The sequence below is a fragment of the Mustela putorius genome, unplaced genomic scaffold (genome assembly GCF_011764305.1).
Source record: "Mustela putorius furo isolate JIRA1106 unplaced genomic scaffold, ASM1176430v1.1 tig00000551_pilon_pilon_pilon, whole genome shotgun sequence".
Classification (NCBI taxonomy): Eukaryota; Metazoa; Chordata; class Mammalia; order Carnivora; family Mustelidae; genus Mustela; species Mustela putorius.
This window is the reverse complement of record NW_025421412.1, coordinates 13,120,090-13,132,870: the sequence shown is the minus strand read 5'-3', so window position 1 is coordinate 13,132,870 and position 12,781 is coordinate 13,120,090.

The window sequence follows — 12,781 nt, the reverse complement described above, 5'->3', positions numbered from 1 at the left end:
GCGAGAGATATTGTCAAAAAACACGAAAACAGAGAGTTGGCCACGTTTAGATAGTAAGGAAAATTCTGGAGGCTCTTCTTCAGGCAGAACACAATGATCCCAGATGGAGAGTCTGAGATGAAAGAAGAATTAAAGAACAAAGGATATGGCAAATGTGGTTACCTCAACACTAATATTGGCTTAATTAAGTTAATTAAAATATCTTGTGGTGCTAGAAAATATGATACATGAGAATAACATATAAGGTGGGTGTGGATATCATCTCAGTATCTGAGGTTCGGGAGGAGGATAAAAATAATGATTGACTTTAAAATATAGCGTATATAACTTCTAAAATACAAGAAGAAGGGAGGCATGGGTGGCTCAGTAAGTCAAGCGACTGACTCAATTTGGGCTCAGGTCATGATCTCAGGGTCATGAGCTCAAGCCAGCATTGGGCTCCCCTCTCCCTTTGCACCTCCTCCTGTTTGAAGGCTCTCTCTCAAATAAATAAATGAAATCTTTAAAACACACACACACACAAAATAAAATACATGAAGAAGAAGGCAGAATGAGAAAGTAATACTGAGCCTAAAAGAAGGGGATTAAAATAAAATTTAAAAAAAGAAAAAGAATAATTAAAAAAAAAAAAAAAGAAAGAAGAAGGTGATTAAAGGGAAGAAGCCCAGCATAAGGTGAAAGAACACAAGGACAAAATAACCTGGTAAAAATAAACCTAATTTATAAACTCAGTAGCTCTACTAAAGACCTAATTCTTTAGTTACAAGGCGAAAGAGGATCAGGCTGGGTTTATAAAGTGTAATTATATGCCTTTTACAGAGGTGCTCTGAAATGCTTAAATCATTAAGATTGAACACAAACAGATGGGAAAGGATATGCCAGATAAACATTATCTGAAAGAACGCTAGTATAGTTATATTAATATCAGCCAAAACAGGCTTACTATTGAGGCAAAGATTAGTGTGTTGACAATGTATGCTTCCTTTTTCTCACAGGGAAAGGTCAATAGAAAGCTTCACATCCGCGCCATTTGCTAAATATCTTTTTCTTCATTCTTTGACAAATTCAGGCAACGTTTTTCCTCTGGAAAACCCTAACATCTCTCTCGCTTGAAAATTACTTGAAATTCTTTTTCTTTAATCAATCCTTTTTAAGCATTCCCTCATTCCCTCTGGAGAAAAGTCCTTTATGCTGAAAACAATCATCCTACCTCCTCCCTGTATTGCTTGAATCTGTGATCCTCTGGCCTTGCGCCTTCGAAGTATCGTCTTGATTCTATTCGCATGCCTGATTTATTTTAACAGCACCACCCATGACTTGCTCTTGATTTCTACAACTTCGGTTCAGATTCCACAGGTTTCCCCCTGAATCGAGTCTCCATTGTTTGGATTCATGGTGTTCACACTTGGCCCAAATCTCTCATTAGGTTCCAGTACATTTCCAGGTGAAATCAATTAACTTTTGATGCATTCCTAATGGTTTCATGGCATTTTAAATTACAACCATGGCTTCAATTAAAGCTTTCATTTTGGGGGGGATCATACTAGTCAGCAGAAACCCTGGTTCCCTTAAGCTAGCTGAGCTTGACTTTGTATTTTACGTTAAGTTCATCTCGTTTTTCCCTTGTAGCTTGGACTAATCTGTTTGAGCTTCTTACTCCTTCTATTTTACTCTGGTTCCTCAAAGATCAAGTATATTTGATTGTTTGATCAGTTAATAGGTTCTTCCCTCTGACTTTTGTGTCCTATATGTCATGAGGTTGGTGACTGCATTCCAAGCTCTTCCCAAAAGTGTGTTATGCACATAGCTGACTGTCTTTTTGCTTCAGTCATCATTACCAACTAAGGCTTGTTAAGCACATAGGGACTATATCAACGTGGTGTTTGAGTCAGAGTCTCAGTTCTCAGCTGCCTGGCATTGAGTCAAGAGTCAGGAAAGAATGAGATCAACCATGACAAACAACTGTATCTATGAGGGAGGGAACCCATCTCTGTGGAAGGAGCATGAGTTTGATCATGATTGGTGTTTGGCTTCTGTCGCAGAGCAGCTAAGTGAGCTTGGAAGGATCATTTAGGATCTCATTTAGGATCTCATTTAGCTTCTTTGAGCCATAGTTTTCTCTTCTGTGGTATGGAGATCATTATTAGCCTACCCACTGTTGTGCAAACTAAATGGGACAGTGCATGGAAAGTGTTTCATAAGCTCTAATCTGATTAACTAAACATATTCTGATTAATTGAGTAATCTCAATTCTTCTTAAAACTGAATTTTCCCTCCAGATGAAGACCCATTGTCTTGGGTCTTAAGGACCAATCCTACTGACCCTTTCAGTTCGAAGATTAATAATTAGATTTGGGCGTTGGCAGTCCCCTGGTACTTGAATCCAGTGAGAGAATTCAGGCAAACTAGTCAACCTTTTGCACAGGTGTTTGAGGAATTTTAATAGATGCTTTTAAATAAAAAAGAAATATATTATTTTTTCATAAATCAAATAAGTAAATAAAGTACACTGTGAGAAATGTACAGGAAATGAAGGCATTCTAAATTGTCTTTTCCTACTGATTTTGGGCAAATCATTTAACCTCTATGGACCCAGTATTTAGTGTTCTAATATCCAGTTTCCTAACTCACTCAGGAGGAAACTATGAGGGTCATAATTAGCCTAGCATAGAGTAGGCATTCACCCCTTACTGCTGTCATTGTACATCAGGTATTGTCTTGGTTGGCCCAGCCACCATAACAAAAACCATAGACTGAGTGGCTGAAACAATAGAAATTTATTTTCTCACAGTTCTGGAGGCTGGGAAGTCTAAGACCCAGGTGTGATCAATGGAGTTCCTAGTGAGAGCTCTCTCCTTAGCTTGCAGATGGCTGTTTCTTACCTTGTCATCAGATGGCCTTTCCTCAGCTTGGCTGCAAGGGAGAGAGAGAGAGACATCTCTCTCTTCCTCTTTTAAGTCCACTCTTACATCATGAGGGTCCCAGCCTCATGATCTAATCTTAACCTCAATCGCCACCCAAAGTTGCCATCACTAAACACTCTCACAATGGGGCTTAGAACCTCCACATAGGAATTTCAGGGGAAATACATTCAGTCCTAACAGGGATAGGACTTCTTTTGTTACTATCACATTTGTCATGTCAGATATATATATATATGAATATGGAGAAGAATCTTTTTTCAGTATAAGAGCAGGTCTGGGAAATTTTGTAACATATACAGTAAGCAGAATCTAATTTAAATATTTGGAAGTTTCACACTTAAGTTCTCAACAAGTATGACACGGTGACTCCATTTCTCTCAAACTTTCCTAAGTGAACTTTACTGTTTTTTAACTTCCCGTGCTGCAAATAAGAAGTCTGAGAATGGTCTAATACTCTTTATGCAACAGCTTTTCTTCTTTTTTTTTTTTTTTGGCATTGGGAAGTTTACTACTTTTTTTTTTTGAGTTTCAGAAGATTCACTTGGATGGATCTAATACGTCATTATCAGAAACACTTCCTGGTGTTAATCAAACCCTTTCAATCTGAAAAAGCAAGAATTTGTTCAGTACAAGGAGGTTTTATCTATTGTTATTTGCTCTGTATTTATTTCCTATATGCTCCTCATATTTTTCTCCATAACTTAGGTCCTCGGTGTCTCCATGTCTTTTGTCTTTTCATCCATGGTTTTCTATCTATCTATCTATCTATCTATCTATTATCATATAATGTATTATTTGTTTCAGGGGTACAGGTCTGTGAATCATCAGTCTTACACAATTCACAGTACTCACCATAGCACATACCCTTCCAGGTGTCCATTACCCAGCCACCCCCTCTCTCCCACTCTCTCCCCTCCAGAAACCCCATGGTTTTCATTTCTTTGTGCTTTGGCTCCATATTGCAGAGTGCACTCAATTGTACTCAATCTTTTGGGCAGTCAGTTTGATCGTCCTGATGTTCACCTCCTAACTTTCAATGTGGATGTGTGATCTGGGGCTTTTTTAAAAGTTCCCAACATCTTTTTACATTCTCTTATCTCCTTAAGACTCTTTCATTTTCATCAAATCTCTAATCTGTTTTTCCATTAATTCTGCCTCAGTAGATCCATGTAATCTAGTTGTTCAAGCTGTAATGTCCATGGAGAGGATTTGTTATTTTCTTTTCTTACTTAGGTAACTTGAGTTTCTTTAGCAACAAAGATGTAAATCCCGCTCCTGGGTATCAGGGGTGGTGGACAACTGACAGGCAGTGGAAGACTTGGAAGATGTATCTGCTTTTCTTTCTCCTTGACTGGGTCAGTAGTGATTAAGTGTTTAGCCTGGGACCTTCCCACGGAGATGTAAAACCCCTTGTCTGAAGAACAGCCCCTCCCCACCAGGCACAGGGGGCAGGGCGGTCCTCAGTCTGGTCTTTCTTCTTCCCTCCAGACCTGCCAGCAACCACCAGCTCAACCTCTAAACAAGAGGTACAATACTTCTTTGGAAAGATACACTCTAACCAGTCAGCTGGTCGAGGGGCATCCCTGTGGCTATGCTTACCCAAAGATAGGAAAACTCTGTAGCACTTATGATAATTTATAACCCTTCTGTGACTCTCAAAAAATGCAAGCAAATTTTGTTAATCGGGAGTTGAAAGAGAAAAAAATGGCAGGTTGAAGGTGTTTACCATCTTTCTCTCCCAAGAACCTACTCTAAGGTAATGGGGAAAATGCAAAGGTGCAGCCAGCAAACAAGAATAGGACAGGGGACATTAAGGAGATAAAATGTCTTTTTTTTTTTTCAAATGCAAATGAAAAATGAAGACTTGGGGATTGATTTAGCAAAGGAGAGGGTGCTGTCATCTTGAGAGCAGTCACTGTGGAGAGGACAGCCCACTCACTCTGCACAAGTGAGGACTGAAAACACACCATGCACAGGGGAGAAACTGAGGTAGGGGTCAGGGGTGGGCTGAAGGCATCTATCTGGGAATCCAGAGAACTGGGGACCAGGAGCAACCCGCTCCTCAGGCAGAAGCCTGTCTTCTAGCCCTCTCCTGAAGGCCCGTCTAGAGAAAATTGTTTGAAAACATAATGATAAAATGAAATTGAAAGAGGAACTTCCTAATGGTTCAGGAGATTAGATATTAGAATAGGCTTTCAAATAATCCACAGGCCTGGATTTAAGATCTTATTCCTGTGTTCCCTGTGGCTTCCTGATGGAAAACAGATGGTTGGACTAGGTTCACAAATTCATTCAGCAAATAAATGTGGAAGGCAACAGATGCTAGATCTACTTCATGTCTGTCATACTTCTAGGATTATCTTATTTATGGTCATTAGGGGCTATGGATACAGCATCTGATTATAAACTATTGAATATCAAGATCTATAAGACCTACAATATGTCCTTATTGCCTCTCATGACCCCTGGAGTGAAGCAGAAACAAAACAAGGAGACAGTGATATGTTAATATTGTGTACTTTGAATATGTCTCTGATAGGGAACTAATAAATGAGCTTAATGAAATTAAATGGTAAATAATAAAACCATTTAATGCAAGCAGAATTCCTATAACTTGCTGGTTAGAGACAATAATGATGAGTGAAATCCCCACCCTTCATTCAGTTCATCAGTAATTTCTCATGAATGCCTATTTTTGACATTAGCACTTACTCATGCAACTGGATACGTCCAGCCCATTTGAGTCCGGATTGCACCACCCCTGGATGGAAGACTTCCCTGGCCAAGGTCACTAGACCTTTAACTTTGAATATGAGGCTTTTCTCAGTCTCTCTCGCTCTCCCTCTCTCCCTCTGATATAATCCCCTCTGGCATCTCTATAGTGTGGGGTCATGCTGACGAGATGCCTCATTTAAAGTTCTCCCCTGGGCTAGTATCCTTAACACATTCATTCTGTCCCACATTTCCTATCTCACTTCTGTTTCTCCTGCAGCAGTCTTATTTGTGAATCTACTCCTTTTGCCCAACCCTTGTGTGCTGGTCCTTCTTCATTCCTTGGTCTTTCCGGTCTGTACCTCCATCTATTCCCATAGTTTTGCTCCAATCAGTGCATTGACTGGCAGCATATGGATACAGATCTATCACGAGGCCACACTTTTCTGCTGAAACTCCAGGACCATATGACCAATAGCCGGAAATCTCCTCCCGGAGCGCCCCCAGGAGGAAGTGTAGTGCAGGAGTCAAGAGTAGGGACTTGAACTATGTTCAAAATGTCACTCTGGCTCTTAGGAGTTGAGAGAGAGAAAAAAAACAAGGCAGATTGAAGATGTTTAGCATCTTTCTCTCCCAAGAACCTACTACAATGAAAGGGAAAAACTGCAAAGGTATAGCCAGAAAAGGTAAAGAATAAGACAGGTAACATCAAGGAGATAACATGGTTTTTCCACATTAGGCAAATTACCTAACCTCTGTGGGCTTTGGTTTCATCTGGGAAATTGGAATATTAATATTATCTGTTGTGATTAGTTGTCAGGTGCAGTAAATGAGTTATAATATGTGGAGTGCTTAGCCCAGTGTGTGGCACATGGTAAAGTTTATGTAAAATGTTAGCTATTGTTATCATTATGATTAAATCAGACAGGGCATTTAAGAACATTTAATTTATCTTCTTTCTGCTTTACTTACTATGGTGATGCTGTCCTTGCCCTGGTCTTCTAAACCAAAACGATGAAGGCCACCCTCTACTCCTGTCTTTACATTCATTAACAGCAGTTGATTTTAATTCCTGTGTATTTCTCGGATCAGCCTTCCCCTACTTGTCAGCTTCATCACCTCATTTCCGGACTACTGCAATAAATCTGTTACTGATTATCTTTACTGTTTTCCCTTATCCCTTTAAAATCATCCTCAGCCTTGAAACCAAACCGGTAGTAGAACTATGATGATGATGGTGATGATGGTCATGGTGATGATGATGACAGTGACAGTGGTGATGGTGACCATGATGGTAATGATGATGCTGGTGATGGTGATGATGATGCTGGTGATGGTGATGATGATGCTGGTGATGATGGTGATAATGGTGATGATGATAATAATGATGGTGATGGTGATGGTGATAATGGTGGTGATGATGGTCATGGTGGTGATGACGGTGATGATGGTGATGGTGACAATGGTGATGGTAGTAATGATGGTGGTGATACACAGTATATTCAGGCATTTTCTCATTTAATCCTCACAATGAATTGATGAAGCAGATACACTTATTACAGTGTTTTATAAAACTGAGAAAATAACATTTGATAGAACTTGTCCAAGGCTCCGCAGGGAGACTGACAGTTCCAGAATATCAGTGCCAGGTATCTGATCAGGGCCTGTGCTCCCAGCCTCTGCCAACCATGGGTCCATTGCTTAGGGCATTTACCAGCTCCTGATTTCCTGCAGGTGAAAGTGTCTTTCACTTTCACATAAAGGGGCTTACAAGGCCCTTTATCAGTCTATCTGGGGAAACTTCCCTAGACTCCTACCCTACTAATATCTTAATAATCCGCAGTGCATTTACTCCTTAGCAAAGCCACACTGCTTATAGTTCCCAAATAACTCATAGTGTATTTTTCCTCTATGCCTTTGCAAAAGCTTATTTTCCCCACTTGTCCATTTGATGACCTAGAAAATAACTATTGAGGGGTGTCTAACGGTGGCTCAGTGGGTTAAAGCCTCTGCCTTCGGCTCAGGTCATGATCCCAGGGTCCTGGGATCGAGACCCATGTCGGGCTCTCTGCTCAGCAGGGAGCCCGCTTCCCCTTCTCTCTCTGCCTGCCTGTCTACTTGTGATTTCTGTCTGTCAAATAAATAAATAAAATTAAAAAAAAAAGAAAAAAGAAAAAGAAAGTAACTATTGAGAAAACCTGCTCCCCCCGTGACAGGCACATATTCCCACTTTCTGGTTACTTCCCTGCCTCTGAATTAATGCATGCTATTTTGATTGGTTTATAATTTATCTCCCTTAGGAAACTATGAGCTCTCTGAGAGGCAGAGCTGTAGTCTCATCAGATTCTTGGCACAGTCTTGACACTTGGAAAAAAATATTTATTGAGTTGAATTGATTTTATTTCAAAATAATTGGCCTGGTATAGACACAAATCGTGTTCAGATGGTTCCATATTAGCCCTTCTCTTTCTAACCTTGTTATCACTGACATGGTTCAGAGCCCTCTCATCCTCCTCTGGGAGAACACTCATCTTGACCGTCTCCATGGTTTACTCTCTAGTCATTATTTCTGTCTAAATAACCCCTCTACTCACTTCCCCTCTACCAGCCTCCCCTGTCTATTTGACCATCTCCATCCTCCTCTCTTCCTGCAGAAAATGAGGCTGGAACTCACAAGTAAGCCAATGAGACACTTAGTCTGCAGCCCCCATTACATGACAGAAGGGCCTGTGGGGCCAACCTGGGTCAGAGCACCCAGGGAAAATGGCTAGCAGTTGGATCAGCTGAATGGTTACTCACAAGAGACAACGCATTTGAACAAGAACCAAATCAATAGTCACAACTTGGGGGAGCTGTGTATTTCCCCATCAATATTATGCATTTACAGCTCTCAACATTCCAACACTGCAAGTGACGAGGGCTATTGTGACTCATAACAAATGACCCAACAAAGAGATATTGGCTTTTTATAATTGGTCCAAGAAGCACTGTCACTCTAATGACAATGAAATTACTCCAAAGAAGTCTTCTTTTGCTTTATCTATACATTGCCTCATAACCTTTAGCATCTATTATTAACAATCAATATTACATGTTGAGCTCACTGAGAAGGACATGAACAAAGACTAAAATTTAAAAATCCCCAGGCCCTACAGTTGGCACTTTGAAACAACCTGCCTGGTAGATTGCACTACCTGTGCAGAGCCTTTTGAATGTCCTTTCTTTTTCCTTTTCTTTTTAAGTCTGCATGATTCCAGCTCCTCAAGGTCTCCACACTTAGGCAATGTATTTAGAGAAGGCAAATGATAGTCTCAGACAGGTCTTGCAGTGTTTTTTAGTTGTGTATTCATGCTATATAAAGTTTTAAAATACAGTCTGTAAAAGAGTCACAAAATTGGGAATTTTAATTGTTCGATAATTTTGGAAAACAACCTGATAATGCATGTTGACATTCTTAAAATTATCATACCTTTTGTGATGAGCACTGGGTGTTAAGCAAAACTGATAAATTATTGAACACTACATCTGAAACTAATGATGTACTACATGTTAGTTAATTAAATTTAAATAAAAAATTTAAAGTTATCATCCCTTTTACCTGAGTAACTCTACTTTTAGGACTCAAACCTATGCAAAGAGCCTGAAACAACACAAATAAGCTTTAATAACAACAATCTTTGTCACAGCATTATTCAGTGATATAAACAGTAAACAACAACAAAAAACCTAAATGTCTACAAATAGGAGAATGGCTACATAAATTGTAGTAAAGAATACCCACGTAAATAATGTACTATTTTGGAGGTATACCCACTTTTTTTTCAGGTCAGTGGAATTCAACAAAGTATGTATTGATTGCTTCAAATTTCCAGTACCACCCCAACAGCTCATGATCTAATGGACAGAGAGGTATAAAAGAATATTTGAAATAGAGTGCCACAAAAGGGTAGAGGGGAGAATGGCAGGTGGGAAGTAAGTAAGAAGGAGAGCCACTAAACACTTGGTTTGTAACTGCTGGTAGTACCCTAACGTATTGTTGTTGTTTTTAATAGCAAATAGTTTATTAGGGGGAAGTTTGGTGTACATTGGAGACTCTTCTAATCAGCTTCTGGAAGGATGATGCAGAAGAAACCTAATGAATGAGGAGGAGTTAGTAACTAAACAGGGTAGCTTACAGAAAAGTGTTGCAGGTGGAAGGACTGGCCCAGGCAAACACACAGAAATGGAAGAGGGAATGTGGTTGTAGGAACCATAGTCAAAACAGCTAGAGTGCAAAGCATCACAGTCCCAAGACTTAAGTAGTAGGATCACAAAATCTGAAGGTTCTTGAAAGGCATACAGAGCCTTGATTTCATTTTGAGAGTGTTGGGAAAGGCTTGGAAGTGTTTCTGAACAAATATTGGGAAATAGATGCTTAGTGTTGTTTTAGGTGTGTTGAGTAAAGACCAGCAGGTTCTTTGATGCAGAGGATTGCGGTTGGGGGCATCCAAGGAGAGAGCTCGACTAGACAGACACAAGGGTTTGGGAGCTACATACAACATTTAGATTGTAACTGAGGCCGAGGGGGTGGACAAGATGAGGGAGAAGGTCGCGGTGGGCATAAAGGGCTTAAGAAAGGGACAGGCAGAGGAATGGGATCCTCAAAGGATACTATGGTGGGCTGGCCAAGAAGAGTGTAGTGTCACAAAATATAAGGACAAGAATGTTTCAAAAGGTGAGTGAAAGTGTCAAAAGTTGCTGAGCATCAAGTAAGATAAGAGCTTGAAATTGTCTATGGAAAATAGAGCAAGAGCATCAATGACCCAAGCCAGAGGAGGGTTAGCAGAGCCCTGTAGCAGAGCACTGTGGGGTGTGCAGGTGGCATGGAAGCAGAGACAAGAAGGAACGCTTTCAAGAAATTTGGCCAGAAGAAGCAGGAGAACTGTGACAAAGCTCCAAGAACTGCTCTATTGGTGGGGTGATTTTTGTTTGTACCTTAAGAGGGAAGATGCTAGTATTTAGCAATTGGATGCTTGTGGGAACGATCTATTAAGGAGAATAGAAGTTAAAGATAAAGGTGAGAGAATTAATGCATCATGGGTATAATGAGGTTCTTTGGGTAGGTGAGCAAGAGCAAGAGGTGAACAAGAGAAACTTAGACTATAGAAAGGAGACTTTTTTACTGGATTTATTTATCCTAAGAAGGAAGAGACGAGGTGGGTATGGGAGAGTTTGTAGGATTAGAATTTAGAAGTTGGAGGTGGGGGATTTGTCTGATGGCTTCTATTTTCAATAATGGAAGGGGTAAGCACCTGCAGAGGATGGGGAAGGAGTGGGGAAGTGTGAGGAGAAAGAAGAGTGAAATATCTGCTGTGAAAATTGGGAGGATTGATTAGGGATAGAGAAGAAGGCAGGTAACCGATCAGCCTAGTTGTCTGATTTTCCTCCAACAGAGTCAACAAACATCTTTCTTATTTTTTATCTACAGTGACTTGTGAAGAAAATTCAACTAATTTCATTCCAACTACCAAAATGCAGCCCTCAGTTGATTTCCCATAGGGAGATCCAAGTTAGCCAGAAAACAGTTCTCTATTTTCCTAGATGTTTGGAGAAGCATGATAAAAACCCTGGTGGAAAAAGGAGATGACAGAGAAAAGTCCAATTGGGATCTGCTATGATACATATTGGCAATCTGTTGATAAGCGTTCAGCAATTGTATAATGCTTTCTCATTCAAAAATGTATTTTTACATATATTAATCCACCTCTTCCCCCCAATAATTTGCTCAAAATCATAGAGCAAGTGGGACTATGTCAGGACCAACCCCATGTTTTCCAAACTCTGAGCACTTCTCATTTCAATATCCCAGGAGCCTTGCAGACCCCACCAGAGGGCTGCTGAAGTGGCATCAATAAGAAGGGTGTACAGCATCAGACCCAAGGACTATTCTATAGTGAGGTTCTAGGTCTTCTGTCATTGATGCCCTGGACCCATTTTAAACACAAACATACACACACACACACACACACACACATGTACACATACACAGATGTTGTTACATTCATCAACAATGACAACAGCTAAAGGGAAGGGCTCTGCAATGGACTTGCAGGCACAATTGCTCAACTCAATGTCAAGAAGAGAAATGAAAGTGTTTCCTGCCTTCTCTGGACTAAACAATTTTTTGACCTAGAAAATAATAGTAAGGACAATCATGTGTTACAAATAGTAACATTCTCTATTCTCTCTTTCTCTCTCCCCCCGACCCCTCACATGTCCTTGGGCCTCTTGGTCATAAGTGATGTAGTGGAATAGTGCCCTTGATGAGGAAAGCAGCAAGATTCCTTACTCCTTCCTATAATCCAAGATCTTCTCTCTCTTCTATCAATTAGAAGTACTATACCCCAGCCAAGTCCCTTTGCGAGAGAGCTCCCTTAATCATCAGTATCTCTTTGAATTTTATCACAAGATACTCATTTTTGTCAAGTCATTGGGATATCTTATGCCACCATGTAGATATTGAGGCTTCCAAACCAATATGAATTCATTGATTGACTACTGTCTTCCATAGTGGTCCCCGTCATTGTCATCAGATCCTCTGCCATGATTACTATCAAAATACTCTCTCTATCTTGCATGAAGAAAAATCAAACATTATTTCTGAACCTCACAGGCATTTAATATTTGGTTCCGGTGACTACATGGAAGAGATTCAAATATAAGTATTTCATTCCCACTAAAATCGAACAGACAGATTTTGATGTAGGCACAGGTATAAGGGTCAGGCAGATGTAGCCCAGGTGGCTGTATGGACTTGGTTAAGTTACTTAACCTCTTTGAGTCTCAGTGTTCTTTTGTAAAATGGGGAAAATATCCTCTTCACAGACATTTGGGAGGATTAAAAGAGACACTACAGGTAAAGCTCACACAGATGTTCAGAGAGTGGTATCCCACACCCTTCTCCAGCCCCCTCCCATGTGCTGGAATCAGAAATACTCCATCACAGAATATTACCTAAAAAATGGAAATATTTGGTGAGAAAAATAACTTTGCAGGTGCCTGTGTTATTTTTGTCCTGCTCCGTAAAGACATGAGGACCGGACCATCTTTTCCCAAAGCCTAATTAGAGTTTTCCCATTACTGTATTTGTGTTTGTTTTTGCTTCT